Here is a 23,755-nt window from a genome sequence, read left to right as displayed (position 1 = left end):
ACTGTTACACCACACACATTGCTTGTTAGATGTTAATGGCACATTTATATTTAAAGCGGTGATTTTATATCAAATACCATACGTTGTATATGTTATAGTAAATGGTGATCACCCACCATAACATCTGCCACGACATATGCACAAATCTTATCATATATCATAAATGTTTCATTGTTACGATGGTGGATTATTAAATCGTCGATGGGGGTGGCATTAATATTATTGGGCACGACGATTAACATGACTGGCATTCTTGAAAAAATAATGGTGAAGGTGAATGCAGACATGGGGATGAGAGCCAAGCTGTCCACCTATCTCGAGCACATCCCGACATGGCGTTCACACAACCCTCAGTTACAAACTCACCTACCCTCATCACATTGTTCTAAATGTGAGCATTTGGTGGTAAAGGGGTCACAGTACAACATTCTCCTTATTTGTTGTTTCCAGGCATCACAATTTGTTATGGCTTCATCCCAAGGAAGATTGCTTACGAAGTGTCGAGACTCTGACATAAGAAAGGCACACACCCAATATCACATGATTTGGGTTTTTAATGTTGTTGTAGAATTGCATTCCATGACACACACTTGTCCTTCTCTGATTTTTTCTCGTTCAAGTCTTCTCTCCTACCCATTCGATGCTATCATGTTGTATCCCGTTTATAGCCACATGGGCCTTGTCACGGAGTGGTGGATTTTCAACATTGTTCAAGGGAAAGTGGAAGATTTCGAACTATCGTTCTGCTCTTGGTTGCCAAGGAGGGAGCTCAACACTTTCAAGGAAGGTATGTCTGTGTATTTCCCAACTTCATAATTTCTTTCTCATTGTCAATCTACTAGTTTATGTCTGTAATTTCTCTTTGGCAGTCTATCTAGTCCTTACAGGTGCTCATGTTCTTTTCTTTGTTTCTTCATAACACAATGACGGGTCCCTATTTTGATTTGGTTGTTGTGTTACCCAATGCGTCACCCCAAATTACTAACTCCATAGGTATTTCATTCAGTTGTCCTGTTGGAAGTGTATTTCATTCATTTGTAGTTTTACTATTTTGGGTTTTACTCTCTCCAACATTTCAGGTCGTTCTTCCTACTTATGGTTGACAATGCCATAATTCTTCCAAGTCTCCACACCTTTGTAATACTGCTTGTTGACCATCAGAGTATCCTATTCATACTTCCTTCACTCATCCATACTCATATCCCCTTCCATTACATGGCACCCAGACAACATCTACCCAACCATCGAGGTGGCGCTTCAAGCGCATCTTCCTCTCATTTTTGGTGTCTTTTTGGTTGAAACTCAGTGGCCTATCACTTCGACTTCATTCCTCCTAAAGTGAGGAATGAAATTCTTAACTTAGAAGTAATGGAGTTCGGGGACTGATTATACTTTTTTTACTCTAAAGTCAATGGTAGCACCTTCAGGTGGACTCCTAACCCAAGAAAATTTAGAAAGAGGAGGATCCATTTCCTTCACTCAGTGGTTGTGTGACCGTCATCTAGAAACCTTGCTTCACATGGTCATCAGTGATAAGAAAGTCGAAAATTATTAGTTATTTATAAGACAAGAGAAAATTAAGCATATTCTCCAGGATATTAAATACAATTTAGATGACATCGTGACCAGATTAACACAGGTAGAGTGCTTCGTGGTGTCTGACTCGGACTCTGGATCTGATACCCAACCTTAAGCACTAGCAGTCATCAACACTCTAGCATAGAATCTGCCCCAAGGAAACTCCAACTCCCTCTCTCCAATTGTCATATCAGATTAACAACTTCTCATGGTTTTGGCATCTCCTTTTGCAAACAGGTTACGCCTAGGTTTTCTATGCTTGTATTTTTTCCATGGTTTCTTAGTATACCATTTTCCAACACTGGTTTTCTGTCTGCTTTCCTCTAAACACACATACATGTAACTATATATGGGCAATGGGCACAACCATGTTCATTATATCTTTAAACAAGCCTTATCTACCTAGCTTGATCCTTCTTGTAAGTTTTTGCAAGTTTTTTAATAATCTAGGAAGTTCACCTTGGTATCTAAGGTTGGTACTAATACGAATGGTGAATTTTGTTTTCACGATTGGGAATATGGGATCCCAAAAAGTTTTTGGGCGATAAGAAGATATCAATGTAATTTCAGTTAATAGTAATAGAAATATATTTACGAAGCTTACAAGAAAAAGATGGTGGATTATTAAAAATATGCCATATTATATGGTAATATATTATATATCACTTTAATATGGTTGGACCACATGGATTAGTATAATATATGGTTCAACGAACCATATTATAAAATATTTTTGTATTAATGGATGGTCAGAGGAAGGGGAGGCAGTTTTGGACCGCTAACCTCCCCTATTTTATTATAAAAATTTTACCAATGTACCAGTACAGGTTAAGTTAAAATTTCATGCAGAAGTCATTATTTTTATGCAGAGAAAGCCAACGACCTAGAAAAACTATGGAGGCTAATTCCAGGAATTGTACTCAGTATTTTCAGTGCCACCATTTGCGTTCGATTTCTGAGCTCAAGCAAAACACAGTGGAACCAAACATAGATCCATTTTATGTACTTTTGATGTTCTTTTTGAGCACTGAAGATTTAATAGAAGATGCCTCCTCACTGAAGACCAAAGGTCCCAAAGACGTAGGCTTTTGAGATAATTCGAACTCTGTTATCAATTTGTAGGTGTATTGTTTTATGGTTTGTTGTTCTCATTTTATGTTTTTGTTAAAAAAATATCCACAAGCAATTTCACATTTTTACTAAGGCTTTAATTAGTGGTTTAACTCATGCAAACATACTTAACAATTTTATGAACCAAGCATCAAATTTTAATGATCAGGAATTTCATATCAATAGTGGAGGAAGCTTATCAACTTGCACTGAAATAAAATGAAAAATTGTTCAGGAAACAAACTCAATATCTAGGAGATAGAAGAAATCATTTCATAGGGAAGAGACAACACGATGACAACAATTCAATTCATGTTTATGAAGGAAGAGAAGAAAGGCATCCAAGTCAAAGTCGAGGCCATTCATACAAAATAATAACATTAGAAGGTGAACACTTGTAGGGTAAGTGTTTTAGATGCAATGAATATGGTCATAGATCTTCTGAATTCCCAAATTTTCTACATGAAGATTATAATCAAATTTTCCAAGTGAAAGATACATAAAGTGTAGGATCATCATTATTGGTGAAAAAGACACTTCTAAAGCCAAGAGGGGAGACAAAAGAGAAAATAGAGAGAAAGAATTTGTTTAGAACAACTTGTAAGTCAAAAGATAAGTGTTGCAAAATGATTATTGATGGTGATAGTACAAATGATCAAGTATCTCTTGAAATGGTTGAGAAATTGGGCTTGAAAAAATTTATTCGTCTTATAATACCTTACAAAGTCTCATGGTTCCATAAGTAACATCATATTTTGGTGTATGAATAATGCAGAGTAGGACTTAGGATAAGTAGTTATCAAGATGAAGTCCTTTGTGATGGAAAACCTATGGATGCTTGTCATGTTTTATTGGGTATACCATTGCAATTTCATAAGAAATGCAATCCATCATTGTGGTGGGTTGGGGGAGTGTGGGGGAATACATATACCTTTGAAAAATATGGTGAGATGCACACATTTCTACCATTAAAGGATGAATATGTAGCAATAGAGATCAGTAATCAAGTGTTGATGATGAGTAAGAAATAATTTTTGAAGCAAGAAAAAGATAAGACAAGTTATACATTACTTAGTAAGTCAATGATAATGGTTGCGAACATTGAGGTAATTGAATTGATTTTAGGAAATAAAGAGCATGATAATATGATGACTAATGAATTATCCAATGAAGTGTTGATGAGAACATGTATAGATTATCTAGTGATACCTACTACAGAAGAAAAAAATTAGGAAGGCTTTGTGATGCAAGGAAATAGTAAATAAATTGTAATAGGTGAACAATAGAAGAATGGAGAGCGAGAGGTTGTTTTTGGAAATGACAAGGGATTTTCTTTGTGAGGAACCTCAAACTAACGTTGAAAATTATATCATTACAAATTGTTGTGACGAGATTGTGAAAGAGAAAGTATTTGTATATTTGAGAAAGTAGGAGCATAAACAAATGATGCAAGTACAATTTCATGCATATGAGGTGCAAAATGAGATAGTGGCCCATACATATATGGAAGAAAGGAAAGACAAAAGAAGAAGAAGAAGACAATTTTTTTCAAGTTGTCATGGCAGTAATCTACATGGTAGTCATTTTTGTGGTTGAGGATGGGCTTCAAAAGTCTAATGAACAAAATGTTTCCTTTAACATGTTTGCTTTATGTGAAAATGTAGTCAAGGAGGACAAGAAAAAATTGAAGAAATAAATTGAAGAATTGAATCATGAGAAGACTTCAATCATACACAAGATTTCATTATGTTTTGATCAATTTCAAGAAGAAATCAAGTTTCCAAATAAAAATATGAAAGTACAATTGAGAAGCAAACCAGGCCTAAATCCAACAATAGACCTTGGGATCCAAGAGGAAAATATTTGAAGAAAGAATTTTATTTTGGAAATGTACCTAAATTTATTTCAAAATTGAGTGAAGGAAACAACAACAAAGACTTTACAGATAGGAGTCCATGAAAAAATTGTGTTCCCTGGGAGTTTTATGCAAAAGCATCATTTAATTTTTCATTTCCCTAAGTGTAATAAAGTCTAGAATTATCTAGAATAATTAATTGGGATGAGATGATTTTATTCATATAACGTCACAAGTAACAAATGTATAAAGTAAGCATATAGTTGAGGGAGTCTAATATTTTTAGGGATGGTGGAGATATTCAAGGGATTAGATTTGATATTTTCTAAGAATGGAGGATACAAACAATTATGTCATGGTTCATGTAATTCCTCATTATTTGTATAAATATTATTATTGTGCTTTGAATGAGCATGTATAATTAACAGATTGAATTGTTGGGTGTGCATCAATTCCATAGGCCTGATGATCAAATATATCTAATATTTCACCCATGTTAGTAAAAAATTGAAATGACAAAGACTAATAGTATTGGTGTTGGATTAACAGAAGCTACTAGATCAACTAAAGTTACCCTAAATTTTGTCCAATAGACTAAAATATGTTAGGATAGATTATTCAAGTGGTAACAGTGTGTTGGCAAGTGCCTAATCCTAGTGAATAAAGGTGAAGGTTGTAAAAAATGTTTTCCTCAAGCATCCTAATGCATAAATTTATAAAATAAAATGCCTGGTGATTTCCTTTTGGGAACATACAAGAGCTTCCAACTAAAGGTTCAAATCTTACAAAATTTGCATCCTTCCCTAGCATAAAAATGTATTATTACGAACCCCACTAGGTGAAGGGAGATAAGGAAGCACCAATAGGAAAATGACCAAGCAGGAGAAAATAACATAGGGAAAGGGTTTTGGGAGAAATTCCTCTTTGGTATTGATATATATTGTTGAAAATAGCAACAAGAAATGCTAAAAATATCATTCAATATATTCCAATTTTAGTTTGTCCTTGAATTAGAATTGTGAATTAGAGTTGTGAATTAAAATTCGAATTTAGTCTCACTAGCTGCTTGAAAAATAATTAATTAATTCATCTTGAGTTAATTAGTTGGAGAAATTCAAGCTAGAAGTCTTTTTAAAGTCATGCAACAGTTATTCCTTTGATTAAGGAGATTAGCCCTTAATTAAGGAGATAAGGATGAGTTGTATTTGAGTTGTAATTAGTTAGCTCAGTTAACTGAGTCATGTCCAGTTAAATTAGTTCCAAATAGTTTGAGGAACTAATTGTGAGCTCAGTTAGTTAATGCATGCATCCAACTAGTGTACTCCAAATAACTGAAGATTCTCTCATAAATAAATCATTCATGTCAGTTCAGACAAAGACCCAGTTGAGATTAAAGACAGGGACAATGTACTATCAGTTGGAGGAATTTTCCTATAAAGGAAACTCATCAATGCAGAAGGAATAAGGTTCCTTGAGGATTGTGCAGTTTTATAGGGTGTGAGATCAGTGTGAGTGATCAATGTTACACTTGGTAACAGGAGGATCACCCAGAGAAACTGCGCAAGGAAATAGGAGCTTGGAGGGTAGAGGAGAAGGCTTGTGAGAATCTTTGTTTGCTTGTGAGGATCCAGGAGGATTGTACTAAGAGCTGGCTAGTTGTGAGAGCTAAAGCTTTGTGTAATCTTGATGTATTTCCACCTTAAATGATAATACAAATAGCGAGGTTTTTAGCTGAGGCTTTCCCTAGAGTATCCTTCTGTGTTTCATGTGTATTAATTCTTCTTCTCTGTTATATGTGTTCTGTTTGATCTTGCTCAAATCGATTAAGCTTCCGCAAGTTTGATTGTAGAAGTAGATCAAGTATTTTGCTTTAGTATATTGCATTATTAGGTTGATTTGCAGTGAGAATTTCTACACGGTATCAGAGCAAAGGTGATCGAAGCTGTGAACAGTATACTGAGAAGGGAAATTCGAAGTTTGAAGTTCGAGGTTGCAGGTACAAATCGAATTCATCTCATACTTTAGGTTGGTCAATGGCGTTCTATGGCTTGAGACTCGAGTATGCCTTGGATGGCAGCTCGAATTACATAGCATGGAAAGATCGCATGGAGGCTATATTAGAAGACAACGGCTTGAAGGATTTCATTGATCGAGAAATCCCAAAGCCAGCTTCAACTAATGCACAAGAGTTGGCTGAATGGAAGAAGTGTGTGGCGAGGGCGAGACGGATCATCCTTGAGGGAGTTCGAGACCATATTGTCTCGAGTCTCCATGGGAAGGATACTCCATATTCAATGTGGAAGACATTGAAGGACCTCTACCAAAACAGTAGTGACCAGAGGAAATTGGTGCTAAAGGATAAGCTTTGGAGAATCAAGATGGAGAACGGCGATACTATTTCCACATATCTGAACAAGCTCACCACCTGTAGAGATGAGCTTGGAAGTGTGGGAATAACTACTGCTGATGAAGATATGGTGAGCCTCGCTCTCCTCGGCCTTCCAAATAGTTGGAATAGCTACCATGACTCTATGAATGGAAGGGAGAAACTGTCGGATTGGGAACAACTGTGGTCGGATCTCATGCAGGAGGAGATCAGGAGGAGCACATGAGCTGGTTCTTCATCCAAGGACGATGAAGAAAATCTGGCCTTAGCAGGTAAGGCAAGGAAAGGGAAGGAGAAGGATTCTCATTCCAAATCGAATTCTTCTCATGGAGGGAAGAAGATTGAAAAATCTAAAGTGAGATGCTTTAATTGTCATGAGGTGGGCCATTATGCAACTAATTGCCCATTGAAGAAGTCCAAGAAGGGATCCTTGGAAGGATTTGAAGGTGAGGCATTGGCCTCTCAGTTCGAATTGGATTTTACCCTCATCGCATGCATGGTTTCATCGATGATGGGTTGTGGTTGGTTTCTTGACAGTGGAGCCTCATTCCACATGACTGACGATAAAAGTTTATTCAGTACCTTGGAGGAGAAAGACCTCAAGATACTCATAGAGATGGGTGACGATGAAAGGTTTAGTGTTTCAGGAGTGGGCACGGTTTCTTTTTAGAGGGAGCATGGAGCTCTCATCACCTTGACAGATGTGAAGTATGTGCCTGGACTGAAGAAGAACTTGGTATCAATCGTGATGTTGGAGGACAAAGGTTACGATGTTGTCTTCAGTAAGGGAAAGGTTTTCCTTAGACACATCACCACGGGACAGGTGAAGCAGATTGGTTCACGAGTCAAGAACCTATATTCTCTTGAGGTTCAAGATGCATGCAAAGCCTTGAGGAGCAAGGCAAATGTTAGAGACTTGGTGGTTGAGAGGGAGAGTAAATTACCTCTCAACATGCAGCACCAGAAGAAGTCTCAGACAATTGTGGAGGAGCCACAATTGGAGATGTTGAGAGGAGACCGAGTGGAGGCATCCACTCATGCAGAGACCTCTAGTAAGGGGAAATTTCGAGCCAAGTGGGCAGAGGGAGCACATGCAACCATACCTCCAGGGGAGAGGTGGGTTGATGTAAAGTGATAGTCTCAAGAAGGCTGAAATTGGGCAGGGTCCATTGAGAGGTTTTATCTCATGGATCGTACCTTGCTACAGGAGCTCAAAGTACATAGTAGCGGGAGGAATCAGTAGAATTGATGCAATCAGAGATCAAAGTGACAAAGGCTAGAGCAGTCAGATACTGAAGAGCGCATAGAAGGATTGACAATAGTGTAGAAAGGCTGAGTCAGGAGAAGCACAGAGTTTTCAGTCGACAGAGGCAATAACAGTTAGAGACTTTCATAACAGAGGCATCATTCTGATTCAGGTTGGACAATTTTTTTTTTCTGAGTTGTTGGAGCAACAACACTTGAGAGAAGTGTTGCATGCAGAACATTCCAAAGGTTCAGGATCGGGATCAAGTTGAATTCCTTTCTTGTTGAGAGTGAGTGTTGAAAATAACAACAAGAAATGCTAAAAATAGCATTCATTGTATTCCAATTTTAGTTTGTCCTTGAATTAGAATTGTGAATTAAAATTCGAATTTAGTCTCACCAGCTGCTTGAAAAATAATTAATTAATTCATCTTGAGTTAATTAGTTGGAGAAATTCAAGCTAGAAGTCTTTGTGAAGTCATGCAATAGTTATCTTTGATTAAGGAGATTATCCCTTAATTAAAGAGATAATGATGAGTTGTATTTGAGTTGTAATTAGTTAGCTCAGTTAACTAAGTCATGTCCAGTTAAATTAGTTCCAATTAGTTTGAGGAACTAATTGTGAGTTCAGTCAGTTAATGCATGCATGCATCCAACTAGTGTACTCCAGATAACTGAAGATTCTCTCATAAATAACTCATGCATTTCAGTTCAAACAAAGACCCAGTTGAGATTAAAGGCAGGGACAGTGTACTACCAGTTGGAGGAATTTTCCTATAAAGGAAACTCATCCATGCAGAAGGAATAAGGTTCCTTGAGGATTGCGCAGTTTTACAGGGTGTGAGATCAATGTTACACTTGGTAATAGGAGGATCACCCAGAGAAACTGTGTAAGGAAATAGGAGCTTGGAGGGCAGAGGAGAAGGTTTGTGAGAAGCTTTGTTTTCCTGTGAGCATCCAGGAGGATTGTACTGAGAGCTGGCTAGCTGTGAGAGCTAAAGCTTTGTGTAATCTTGATGTATTTCCACCTTATATGATAATATAGATAGCAGGGTTTTTAGTTGAGGCTTTCCCCAGAGTATTCTTCTGTGTTTCATGTGTATTGATTCTTCTTCTCTGTTATATGTGTTCTGTTTGATCTTGCTCAAATCGATTAAGCTTCTGCAAGTTTGATTGTAGAAGTAGATTAAGTATTTTGCTTTAGTATATTTCATTATTGGGTTGATCTACAATGAGAATTTCTACATATATTCCCTTGCTAATGAAGGTAAAATGACTGAAATTGAGGGCATTTCTGACCGAACAATAGACAACTATATCATAGTTGATTAACACAACTAGCATAGTGTGTAACATAGGTGGTCTCATACGTGTTTTAACATTTTAGCTCCCCAAATTAATTGTATATAGTAAATGACATAAGAAAAGAGGTATGATGGATGGTTATTTACTTATCAACATGAACAAAGGAGAAGGAGGTCATACAATCACTAGCATTATCCTACATTGATAAGTCCCCGAAGCCAATTCTAGGAACTAGCACTAGTAGATCCAAAAATAATAGATGCAAGCCATAACTAATAGATCTAGTCAGTGAAGCAGTTGAACCAGAAGCATAATTAGACACACCAATAGTATAAGTGAATACATGACCAACATATCCATTAGTAGAAGTTACAAGTGTCTTTACCTAGTTGCTCTTAGCGCCCATGTATGCTTCCTAATATTCTAATCTCCACTTTATCCATTCAATATTTATAGTAAACTATAAGGGTGATCTTGTTGACTAGATAGCTAGAGAGATAGAACCACCATGGGATTTGGGGTATCTTAACAATTCTAAGCTAGAAGATATAGGCAATTCAATTGCTTTAAATTTTTACTTTTTCAAATGTAATGATTTTCCCTAATGTGGGTTGATGTTTTCATGGAACTTAGGAGCATATGGGCTATCCATGGACAAAGTAAATATAAATGTAGGCTAAAAACAAAAAAATGGAATGGAATACTAGTATAAATTGAAGGAGTGTTAGCTTGAAAAAATATACATCTCATTAGTTTCCATGCAAAATCAATAGGCAAAAGGTGAATTAATTACCATAACACATATAGCTTAAAAGGTAGGGACTAATGATAAATGTAGATGTAGTTATTTACTATATCTGTTAATGTAAATACAACAATAAGAAGTAGGTTGTGTGTGTGGATGTAGTTATTTACTATATCGGTTAATGTAAATACAACAATAAGAAGTAGGTTGTTTGTTTGTGTGTGCGCGCACACACACGCGCGTGTGTGTGTGAAAATACAACAATAATATATATTTAACCTATCTTGTGTTGTTGTATTTTCATTAACTATATAATGCAATATTATGTTAATATTTATGTTGAAAATGCAACAAGATGATGGAGCTTAGTGAAAAGGAGTCGCCTTCACTAAGTGGGCCTGCAGGCTATTTTTGGCGCAAAGTCTATTTTTAGACATATGGGCGGAGTCTATTTTTAGACTGCCAGGCTAAAAATAGAACAGTCGAATATTATTAGCTCTTAATAATATTTGGACTATAAACACTATCTTATCCTCTTGGAGCACTTTAGTTCGAGCTACGGATGTGGCACATGCAGCTGCCAGAAGGAAATACGCTTTTCTTATGGGTCAGTTGAGCTATTGCATGATGGACTTCAGTTAGAACTCAAGTGATTGAGTTTGGTGGAGTTGATTGAGGAGTTGATGGAGTTGTGTTCAGTTTGACTTAGTTGAACTAGTTGTATTTAGTCTAACTGCAGAATACACTAGTGATGAGTGATGTGAATTAATTATTAATTAATTCACTAATTATTAACTCATAAAGCAACTAAAGAATACATCAGTTAACTCAGTGCATGGACAGTTCAGTGGAGACAGGTGTTAGAGGTGGAGACTACTATCAGTTGTGACTATAGTTGTGCATGAGATTTGCACAATCAATGATTGAGATTGCCAATGAGGATTGCGTGGTACAAGTCAAGGGAAAACGAGTTTGGATCAGATCTATTCTCACTTTGGATTGCGCAGTAGAGGCAGGCAGACAGCGGAGGAGATTTGAACCTGTGACTTGATTAAGATCTGAGCTAGTTTGTGTGTAGCAGGTGGAGATAGTACTAAGTACTTGTGAGGAGTATTGTACTATTTATTGTTACATGTTCTCTATCATTATAATATACAGATAGTTGGGGGTTTTCAGCTGTATGCTTTCCCCAGTACATACTGTGTTAATGTGCGCATGCGATTGATGTTTCATTGTTTTTAATTCCGCAAAATTGATGATCAACATAGAGGAGGTTATGTATTATGCATGCATTCCGCAAATAGTGTATAATCAGGATAATCTCTGTGAATAAGTGTTATATTATTCAAAATTTCTACATGGTATCGGAGCAGAGTTGATCATCAGATCTATTATTCAGAAAGTGATTACATTTTATTTCTTCAGGCAGAGTCTGTAATCGGGCCAGGTAGCCTCTGGATTCATCCTTCCTTTGGAAGGTGAGATATCCGGTAAAAGCCCATACAGTCAATCTCTGTACGAGAAATACTTTGTTCTCATGAATTTTAGATCAGAAGTGGTTGAGTTTTGAGCTGGTGGAATTCAAGTTTGCAGCAGTGTTTTCTTGGTGTCAAAGTTGAAATGTCTTTCAACAGATTGTGATTGGAGTATGCTCTTGCAGGCAGCTCAAATTATATTGCATGGAAAGACAGGATGGAGGCGGTGTTAGATAACAATGGGTTGAAGGAGTTCATAGAGGTTGAGGTCCCAAAGCCTACTGATGTTGCTCACATTGAGGTTTGGCAAAAGAAGACAACAAAGTGTCGAAGGATTCTATTGGAGGGCATGAAGGATCACATTGTATCCAGCCTACATGGAAAGGCTTCTCCATACTTGATGTGGAAAGCATTGATAGATTTATGCCAAAGCAAGAGCGACCAGAGGAAGTTGGCGCTCAAGGATAAACTCAAAAACATTAAGTGTGAGAATGGAGACAGTATGCCTAGGTATCTCACGAAGTTCACCCAATGCCGAGATGAGCTGGGAAGTGTGGGGGTGACTGTCGATGATGAGGACTTGGTGAGCTTGGCTCTCCTTGGTCTTCCGAAGAGTTGGCATTCCTATCAGGACTCTGTCAATGGTGGGGAGAAATTGCCAGGATGGGAGAGACTTTGGTAAGAACTTGTGCAAGAGGAGATCAGGCGAAATACCAGGGACAGATCTTCATCAAAGGCATCCGATGAAGAAAATTGAGATTTGGCTGCCAAAGCAAAGAAGGGGAAGGAGAAGGGTTCTCTTTCCGAATCCAGTTCTTCCAATGATGGGAAGAAGGTTGACAAATCGAAAGTGCGATGCTTTCATTGTCATGAGGTGGGCCATTACGCTGCAAATTGTCCACAGAGGAAATCCAAGAAGGGATCCGGGGAAGGATCTGAAGGTGAGGCACTTGCTTCACAGTTTGAGTTGGATTTCACACTCTTCGCATGCATGGTTTCATCCATGGAGAGAAGTGGTTGGTTTCTTGACAGTGGAGCTTCCTTCCACATGACCGGTGACAAAAGTTTGTTCAGTACTTTGGAGGAGAAAGATCTCCAGATACTCATAGCGATGGGTAATGATGAGAAGTATAGTGTCTCAGGTGTAGGCATGGTTATTTTTCAGAGGGAGCATGGAGCTCACCTTACCTTGACTGATGTCAAGTATGTACCAGGACTGAAGAGAAACTTGGTGTCGATCACGATGCTGGAAGACGGAGGCTATGACGTAGTCTTCAGTAAGGGAAATGTTTTCCTTAGACACATCGTCACTAGACAGGTGAAGCAGATTGGTTCATGGGTCAAGAACCTGTATGCTCTTGAGGTTCAAGATGCATGCAAAGCCTTGAGCAGCGAGGCAACTGATGGAGACTTGGTGGTTGAGAGGGAGCGTATATTACCTCTCAACATGCAGAGCCAGAAGAAGTCTCAGACGATTTTGGAGGAGCCACGATTGGTGCAGCAGCTTCAGGAGGTTGTGGAGCAGCCACAACAAGGGAAGCTGAGAGGAGATCGAGTAGAGACATCTACTCATACAGAGACCTCCAGTAGGGGGAAACTTCGAGCCAGGTGGGCTGAGGGATCACATGCAGCCATACCTCTAGGTAGGAGGTGGGGTGATGTGCACTGATCGTCCCAAGGAGGAGGGGCAGGATCCTTGAGGTACCCAACCTCTTGGATGAGACCTTGCTACGGGAGCCCCGATGTGGAGTAGCAAGAACTGACTGATTGGGTAGAGACAGATGCGGATGGAGCGACAGAGAGAGCGACAGTGTAGGGAATCCCAGGACAGCGCATAGCTAGCAGGCTGTAGCAATGCGAGAGGCACAAGTGTTTTGCACAGTGCTAGGTGGCATAGAGAAGTGTGCAATGGTGCGAGATGCATGGAGATGTTGCAGTAGCGCAGATGTCAGAGAGGGAGCACTTGTCAGCAGCAGGTAGAGCTTCAGCATCAGAGTATGTTCCTAGCCCAACAGAGTGGTCAGTTGGGAGTGTTTTTGTTCCAAGTGTTGTTGGAGCAAGTGGACCGAGCAAATGTGTTGCATGCAGAACATTCCAGAGTTGCAGGATAGGGGTTGTAGATAATCCATATCTTGTTGAGAGGGAGTGTTGAAAATGCAACAAGATGATGGAGCTTAGTGAAAAGGAGTCGCCTTCACTAAGTGGGCCCGCAGGCTATTTTCGTCGCAAAGTCTATTTTTAGACTATGTCTATTTTTAGACATATGGATCATGGTCTATGAGTTGCAGGATGCTATTTGTGGATGATTGGTCATGTTGATAAAAATAGATGGACTTATATTTTTAGACATATGGGCAGAGTCTATTTTTAAACTGCCAGGCTAAAAATAGAACAGTCGAATATTATTAGCTCTTATAATATTTGGACTATAAACATTATCTTATCCTCTTGGAGCACTTCAGTTCGAGCTACAGATGTGGCACATGCAGCTGCTAGAAGGAAATACACTTTTCTTATGGGTCAGTTGAGCTATTACATGATGGACTTCAGTTAGAACTCAAGTGATTGAGTTTGGTGGAGTTGATTGAGGAGTTGATGGAGTTGTGTTCAGTTTGACTTAGTTGAACTAGTTGTATTTAGTCTAACTGCAAAATACACTAGTGATGAGTGATGTGAATTAATTATTAATTAATTCACTAATTATTAACTCATAAAGCAACTAAAGAATACATCAGTTAACTCAGTGCATGGACAATTCAGTGGAGACAGGTGTTAGAGGTGGAGACTACTATCAGTTGTGACTATAGCTGTGCATGAGATTTGCACAATCAATGATTGAGATTGCCAATGAGGATTGCATGGTACAAGTCAAGGGAAAACGAGTTTGGATCAGATCTATTCTCACTTTGGATTGCGCAGTAGAGGCAGGCAGACAGCGGAGGAGATTTGAACTTGTGACTTGATTCAGATCTGAGCTAGTTTGTGTGTAGCAGGTGGAGATAGTACTGAGTACTTGTGAGGAGTATTGTACTATGTATTGTTACATGTTCTCTATCATTATAATATACAGATAGTTGGGGGTTTTCAGCTGTATGCTTTCCCCAGTACATACTGTGTTAATGTGCGCATGCGATTGATGTTTCATTGTTTTTAATTCCGCAAAATTGATGATCAACGTAGAGGAGGTTATGTATTATGCATGCATTCCGCAAATAGTGTATAATCAGGATAATCTCTGTGAATAAGTGTTATATTATTCAAAATTTCTACAATTTAAACATGCATACGCAGACATATATATAAAACAATAATTAATATTGAAAGTTATCAATATGGCTAGTAATACTAATTTTATGGTGGATAAATCAAGATTACATTGAGATAATAACTAGTGCAACTATGTAAATTAAATGGTTGGTAAAAGTCAATAGGCATCAATCCATGATAATCTTCAAAACACTTACTTCATGATACATTTCACATTTTTTTAACAAGAACTTAGAATAGATATTATATTAAAGACATTGTGCTAAAACTCAATTTAGATACATGATTTACATAAGAAAATTGAAACCAATGAACATGGTTGGAATGGAGTATGTATCAATGACCATCTACAAAATTCTAACCTTGAATCTTTTGAACAAAATGCTACAATATTTACAGTACTCCACTTGTAAATCCACCAATACTGACCTAACAAAAATTAAAAATTACAAAGCATTAAAATGTTACATTAAACCATGAGGAAATATTCCTTTGCTTTGATTTTTTAGTCTCTTGATCAACCATTAAGGAATGGGAATTTACCCCTTTTTCCCTTACCACCAAAGTTCACCTTGATTTACCCTTGACCCAAAATTAGACATGTGATCAACCTTGGAGTTGTTTTATTTGAGAACATGGATACATTTCTTCTTAGGGATAGACTGGTACAATTGATAAATATGATTGCAAATATATGTTAAATTTGTATTCGAGGGAGAGAGTTCGTGAATATAAATGGTGAATTATATTCAAGGAATCAACAAAAACAATCACCACTTAAATTCCCATATTCAGAATTTGCCTCAAAACCTTATATAAGGAATAGGTTTTAGTAACATTGTTGGAAGTGTGACCTAAACCCAAGCATGCCTATGTTCTTCTTGATTCTTAGGGAAAAATTACTCCCCTGCTCTTAGCACCCTGATACATCTCATATTTTTAATAGTATAAAAAACCATAAAAATTAACTAAATTAATATGGAGATTCTTAATATGTAAATAGGAATTTTTTATAATACCATGGGCCAATACCAAGGCTTATCAATATGATATGCCCAAAAAAACATAACTCATTTCATATGACATTTTTTTAATTAATCAATTCAAATAAAAGGAAAAAAAGGATATAACTACTTTCGAGGTAAATCAATCTTTGATTTGTGAATAATAATAAGAATATTCTATAATATTTTGTGGAGACTAAATCCCTACCATCCACCTAATAATTATTGATAACTAAATTAAAATTATAAAAGCCTATTGATAACTAAATTGAAATAGACATGTCTATCAGCATAATTATTAATACTTCAGTTCTACAAAATTTTGGAAATATGTCAATTGAGTTGGACATAATAGAGAACAAGAGTATTGATGAAGAAGATGGTACATCCCATCACAATTTGGTGAAAAAGATGGATGCATGAAGGTGAACACAAGTTTGGAAATTTTTTTTATTTTTATTTTTATTTTTTTTACTTTTATTTTTATTCTTTATTCTTTATTTTTTTTATTTTTTTAATTTAATTTAATTTTTATTTTTTTTATTATTTTTATGTATTATTAAGATGATGCAAATTTATTATTGAATTGTTTGGTGGTGTTGAAGTAGTTTTCTAGATCAAACCTAGATTGGAAAAACCTACATGTGGTTAATTGTACCCTTGGTTGGTTGATAGACTGATGATAAGTTGAGGAATGGGACTATTATGGGCCAGAAAGGGTTACGAGATTCATCCAAATCCATCAAAGTGCATTTTCTATTTGATACCAGATTCCTATTGAGGATCTACGATATCGTTATTTGATACCAGCTCAAGTGGTCGAAAGATACTAAACATGCCTAACCAGATCCATCAAGGAAGTAAACAGATGTTGACAAAGAAGCACATCTGGTGTCAATAATATTCTGAAATTGGTGTCAGTAATGTGTTGTATTAAGAAGGGTGCATGTTTGGTGTTACCTGACACCCAAGGTTTCAATTTTTGGTTGAGTAATTAAGTGAGAATATGGATTCAAAGTAAAGTGAAGTTGAAGTCATGTCATTGGTGCATCAATTACGTTTTCCCATCCAAGGTCATATGTTTCCTTGTTGGACATTATATAACTCAATAGGAAACATATTTTTGTAAACATGAAATTGTAAGTGTCTTGTTGGATAGAGGTGCCTCTCTTATAAGAATCATTTATGCAAGTACAATGGAAGTTTCAAAGAAGAATGATGATCAATAAAAAAGAAGAAGAAGACTTCAAAAGTAATGAAGCAATGACGAAGAAGACCCCATGAATGAAGTAAACAAATAAAGAATCATATTTAATGACAGAAGAAGACAAAGAGAAAAGTGCAAGCAAAATTAACAAGACTTTGATGGCAAGAAGAAGCCCTCAATCTAGTGAAGCTTGAACAAAGAAGAGTGAAGAGTAGGTAAATATTAGAATGGAGGTCCAAGGAGAATAAGGACCAACAAAAATACTAACATGACAGGTTCATAGGAAAACCTAGGTGAGATATTTTGTTAGTAGGATGAAAATAACACAAGCGCTTCTAAAGGTAAGTGATGACACTTAGAAAACATTGACTTAGGAGGATGCGACACTTAGAGAAAACATAAGGATAACGAATCAAACAATATGATGACACTAAATAGCTTGGACCGATAGTTCATGTAGGCTCCAAAATTGAGTTAGGCAAAAAATTTGGAGCGTCTTTGTCGCAATGACAACAAAATGTCTCCCCTCCTTGAGAAACTATAGCACCAACATGATTTGGTGAGATTGAATAAAACTGCATTTTCCACTTTAGTTTGGTTTTGTTGTATCCTTGATAAATTTGTCTAGATCCTTGTAATTTGTGCAATAATATGCCTACTCTTATATTATAATGGGTTTAATTACATGAGGATTAACACCCTTTAAAATGAAGGAGGGATCTCACAAATTTCTCCAAAATACATTTTGGGTTTTGTATCTCCACATTGGGTTATAGTTGAACTTGTGAGATGAAGTATACTAAATCTTGTTATCAAACTTTTTGCTAAGTTGACCTATGATGGCTTTCAACAAGTAGTGCATCAATTTTCCTCTTACTAATTATGAACCTTGGGCTTTTAAGCTTGAATTTCTTAGAGGCACTTCCCCAAATGATCGTTTTTTATTAACTTACAAAATATGGAAATTCTTAGGGTTTATATATATGGTGGATCACTACATAGCTAGTTTTTAAAGTAAATATCAAATTTTTATTGGTTTTAACATAGTACTTGCATAAAGTTGAATACCTTTGGGATACTTGTATACTCAATGCTCCGTCCTATAGGACATTTTTTGTGGCTATGCACTGCTTCTCAAGACCAACTTACCTTGAAAAATTCATAGCCCTCACCACTTAAAGTGTCTAGTTTGATTTGAATAGTTGAGGTATACAATATTGGTTTAACTTTTTTTAGTCTATGGTAATAGTGATTATTCTAGAATTCTACTTGTTATTTCCATCTCAAAATTTATTGCTCTAGTTGATATTTTTAATCCTAAAACATTGAGCCTCGTCCTCGACAAAATGGTGCTTATATTCCCTGTTTACCTTCTCATTATTGGACTTATCTTTTTGGCCTTTTCATCCACATTCATATGCTTGTACTATATTTCTACCATGGATGATAAAAGGAAAGGTGTTATGCATGATGAAAATATAGTTGCTAAAGTAGAGCACTCTTGTTGTCCCCCAAAATAATATGTTCTTTCAAGAAAAATGAGAGAGGTTTTACTTTGGAGGGGCAATAGTCCTAACCCCAATTAATCATTCCCTCAAATGTATTCCTCGGTTGATCCTAGTTCAAATATCAATGATGATGTAACCAAAACAAAACTGGAATGCAATTTCTATTGGATTATATGTACTGGGACAAATTCTATTAATTGAAATTTTTGTGTATACACTTCAGTAATCCATCTTTCACCTTGGCCCAATTACACACTGATGTCCTTCCCTTTTTCCCCCGCCATCCTCTTCCTTTGACTTCTCTTTTCTCCATCCCCTTTATAATGAAAAATAAACATTTTTTATCTACAATACAAAAATCACCCTTCTTGGGTAGTTGTATCCAAAGAATCCAAAGTTAAGTTGAAAAATCTAAAGCTAATTACATTATTGGAAAAATATTGAAAAAACACTGAAAGCCCAATTTGAGGCCTCATATGAAGGAAATTTTGCCCTAAAATAGTGCCAATATACTAATTACATGCATCATTCTCCGCTAGTCGGAAAGAAGACAATACCTACAAGTTGTTGTCCTCATCGTCGGAATGCTTAGATTCCTCCTCCTCGTCTTTCTTTTTCTCTTCTGCTTCAAAAACTTCGTTTTCAACATCCTTGTGTTTTCCCCGTGTCTCCTCTACCAACTTATTCACATATTTAGGATCATCACACACTAAATCGTTACCAAATAATGTTCCTAATTTTACCTGTTGTTAGCACTCCGTAATTTCCTTTTGCTATAGGAAGGAAACCTAGAGGTAACCACAATCCACTTGTAGAATTGGAAACTAGCCCTTCCAACCCCAGAGAGCGATCTCTCTTTCAACTCTGTCACTAAAGACTGGTTTCAATGAAGAAAAATGGATAGATATTTGGTAAATAGCAGAGTTTATAAGTTTGGAGGCATGGCAAAGAAAAACCCATTAGGCATGTAGTTAGTAAAAATTGAGATCAATGACATGGTGGGTGCTCGGTGAATTGGGAAAAGTTGTTTAGAGGCAAGATAGAAACACTTCCTTATGCCAATTAATAGTTGCAGATGTGAGAAGAATAAATAAATTAGATAACCATCTCAAGGCATCAAACAATGGATGAATCTTAAAATGATTATGGTAGAAAAAACATATGGAATGTCTAAATGACTACAACATAACACCATTAAATAGATGAATTATGAAACAAGTTTTTCATTTAAACATCATAGGAAGAAATATAACACACACAAAATAGGAAACACTCACATAAGAGAGCTGAATCACATGAATCTCTGAAAATATTTAACCAGGTACTTCTGATCCACCAATTTCATTAAAACTCAGAAAAAATTACAATATGCACAGTGTTCTTTCCTCTCCAATCTGACCAACCAGCACCATTTTCCATGTCTTTACATCATTATATACAAAGAGGAATTTGAATTACCACTCTAGGTGGTTGAATTCACTTCATAAAAGTTGAATGGTCCAGATGCAATGCATCTTTACTTGCTATGTAAAAAAAGCAGAAACTATTATATCAAGACTAATACAATTTAGAAACATCAACCAAGTTGGAACTTATCGACACATGACTTTGAACTTAAAACTACATGACTTTAAACTTATCTACGCTTATCCAATAACTAAAATTACTTCTAGAAGCTCAAAAATTCGAAATTTCTCAAAATAACATTGACTGATATGTTTGCACAGCAAGTCTACTACGAAACAGGGACAAAATTTCTAGAAAAATAGGGGTCCAAAACTAGCTCATATATCCTAAATCTAGATAGTTGTTGAAAAACGAGAGGGGATTTTGTATATGAGAGTGTCCTTGAGGGAACCCTCTCTTTGTTTCCGAAAATTCCTCTCCAACTCCTCACAATCTACACCCAAACATCATAACTAAAATAGGAAATGACAAAACTTGAAAAATAGATTGTAAAGATGCATTTGAATCTTCCAATATATGACACTTATGCATAATCTGAAGGACAATTTTGATATTTGGTGACAAAAACCTCTTTTAGTTTTCAAAAATTTAGCTCCATTTAGTTGGAAACAACTTTTGAAAATGATGGCAAAAACAATCATTTTCGCAGCAAATTCATAGCAAGTCCAAGTAGCCCTCCATGTTCTGTATGTTTGCACACCTCCTCTGGAAAAATGGATCAAATGGGTAGGCTTAAAATGTCTGAGTGATGGTGTATAACTCTTGAAGTAGTTTTTCCAATGCCTGCAGACCTCCTAGATGAATGATAAGTGGCAAACACACTTTGATCCTAGATTATAGGATCCTAACACCTGCCATAGCTCAATTCCTTAGTATTTAAGACTGAGGGAAACATACAATTTTGGATCATCCTTAAAATATGGATTTCCAATCATTGGTGAAACCCATATTCCATTGTACTTTGGATCCTTCATTTTCTTTGGCTTCTAGGGTCCCCTATACTCTGGATTCATAATGGTTGGAGCTTTCCACTCACCATCCTCCTCATCATCCTAGTCCTCTAGCTTTATGACATCTGGAACAAGAATTTCCTACAAAATATCATCATATCTTTTGAGATTTTTGTCTTCTGGATTAAGAATGTATTATTTGTTTTCCTAGTCTTCTGGCTTTTTAACATCAAGATCCTTAATTTGTTTTTGTGGTAAAATATCCCAATAAGTGCATAAAATTCCCGATTTTTTCTCCTTGTTATCAATGAGAATGTTTTAGGCAACATTGGGGTTAAGAATAAAAGTATAAACATAAGTTAGTTTGTCCATTTCACATGATACATCCTTCTTGATAGGATGCTTCTTTCTTCTACAACCAAGAATTACTTGAACCTTTTATGTACTATAACCATATATGTCTAGACCAAACATGATATTGTAAGGTGTATCTCCACCAAACTTATTTTGGTCAACATCACCACTCAATAGCTTCACATATCCACCACCACAATCAAGTTTATGCTCATGCTTGATAAAAAATTGAAGAACAAGTGCCCTATCCTTGTTTTTAAACTCTAGAAACTCAACCCAAATGGTGAAGAGATGTGCATCCTTTTGTCATTAGTGTCCCCATTCCATTTTTCAATGGTGTAAAGTCACTCCTTTGTTGTGGCCTCATCCTTCTTACAATCGAATATCACCCAAAAATTTTCCCATCCATCATTGAATCACTCTTTAAGATAAACATGAGTGGAGGATATCAAAGCAAAACAGGTGAGTAGGAGAGCCATCTTGACCAATCCTCTAGATGCCATTATCAAGGTTTTGAGTTTGAAAAGAGTAGCAAACATGGTATTCACAACTCACGGTCTAGAAAAATACAATTCTATTTTTTTATTCTCATTTTCAATTTCCTTAAAACTTGTTGCACCATACTAACAATGCTTTTTGGATCTGACAGAATGCCATAAGAATAGGCTATTTCCTTGAACCATTCAACCACTTTAGACTTGTTGGCATTCTTATCTTGGTGATACTTTAAAGCCTTCTTATAGTAAGAGGAATTGATCTCCTAATCAAATGTGTCATGAGAGGCACCCAAAACCTCATACAACCCTGCTGAAATTCTTCCACTCCATTTTTTCCTCTTAAAGAACCTGATGCCCCAGGCTTCTTGAATCAGTACGAATATCCAAATATCCAAGAACAATATGCCCCAGGATTAATGTGATGTTGAATATCTTGATTTGGTGGAAGACCACCACATAACTCATTTGGTATAACATCTAGATATTCTTCTAGTACATTTGCCACTTCAATAGGTGTTGGTATGTCTTCTCCTTCTCCTCTCTGCACCATTAATGCGTATCATAATCATGTTACCTTCATTTCCTTAACAAGTTATCTTTCAAACAACACATTCTTAGCTTTCCCTTCATCCTTAAGGGGTAGTAAGATGACTTTAGATCCATCCTTCCAAAATGTATATGTATTTTTCTTGCCATCATGCATGACTTTTCTATCATATTTCCATGGCCTCCCCAACAACATATGTGATGCAGGAAAAATTGAAGTTTCCTGCAAATTTCAACTTCTCAATCTGGATTACATGCACAGATTCCGTTATTTAGTCAATTAACTATTATTCACCAGATCTCAAAGCAGTTAAAATAACACGCACAATAATACAAAGAGTCATATAGAGAGGCTTTGGTGAATTTACATTTCCATTAAACAAAGGAAAACTATACATGCATAAACTCATAATCATACATTTCTCTCTTGGCTTGATTCTACATTCATTTGGCCATTTGTTTTCCCTTTAGGCTTACAATATTTATAATAACATATACAAACAAAATAAATTTTCCTATATCCATAAATCAATCCACAAATCACTCATGTTTTTCAAGGTAGACTCGCTTTTGCCTTATTGACAAAATCTTGCCTATCCATAACTTTTCTAAATCCTAAAATCACCCCCAATAGTTTCTAAGATTTCTAAACTTTTTCTTATCCTAACAACTTGCTAATTGCTACCAAGATTTTTTCTCCTACAACCTCTCATGATTTATTTCCTAAATTTTTCATGCCTTAAAAGGAAAATTTTCTTCTTAAAAATATTATCTACTAAATCTTATCTCTATCTATAGTTCTCTAAGAAATAAAGAAATTAAAATCATTTACAATAAGGAAATAAAGTTCCTTTTCCATGTCAAGACCTGGTTTGGAGCTTTGTCTCCAAAATCTTTGATGCTCCTACATCAATATGGCATGCATCCATTGGGATGACATCACACCATATTTCATCTTTGTAAGTCTTTCCTATAGAAAACTTGTCCAAATACCTTTTGTCAATAGTGACTTCATTCCCCTTTTTAAACCATGCAATTCAGTAAGGATGGGTATTTTTATCATAGTGTAGGTTTAATTTATCTACCATCTCTATGGAAACCATATTCTCACAACTACCACTATCAATAATAACTTGACATACCTTTCCCCCAAAAGTGCACCTAGTTTGAAAGATATTTTTCTAAAGCCAAGAATATTCATTGTTACTACTTTGTCTTTGCTTGTTTTCTGGAAGCATAATTTCTATAATCATCAT

The 23,755-nt window shown here is 36.2% G+C and overlaps 1 pseudogene; it reads right to left on the bottom strand.

The window, feature by feature from the left end:
• Window positions 1–19,242: 19,242 nt before the first annotated feature.
• LOC149181282 (calreticulin-like) lies at window positions 19,243–21,959 on the bottom strand (annotated as a pseudogene).
• Window positions 21,960–23,755: the final 1,796 nt, after the last annotated feature.

Source organism: Pinus tabuliformis, chromosome 3_2, assembly GCF_031772625.1.
Source record: "Pinus tabuliformis cultivar Carrire ecotype Pingquan chromosome 3_2, CPIR1, whole genome shotgun sequence".
Lineage (NCBI taxonomy): Eukaryota > Viridiplantae > Streptophyta > Pinopsida > Pinales > Pinaceae > Pinus > Pinus tabuliformis.
The sequence above is the reverse complement of the archived record's forward strand: the minus strand, read 5'-3'. Positions and strand labels throughout refer to the sequence as shown.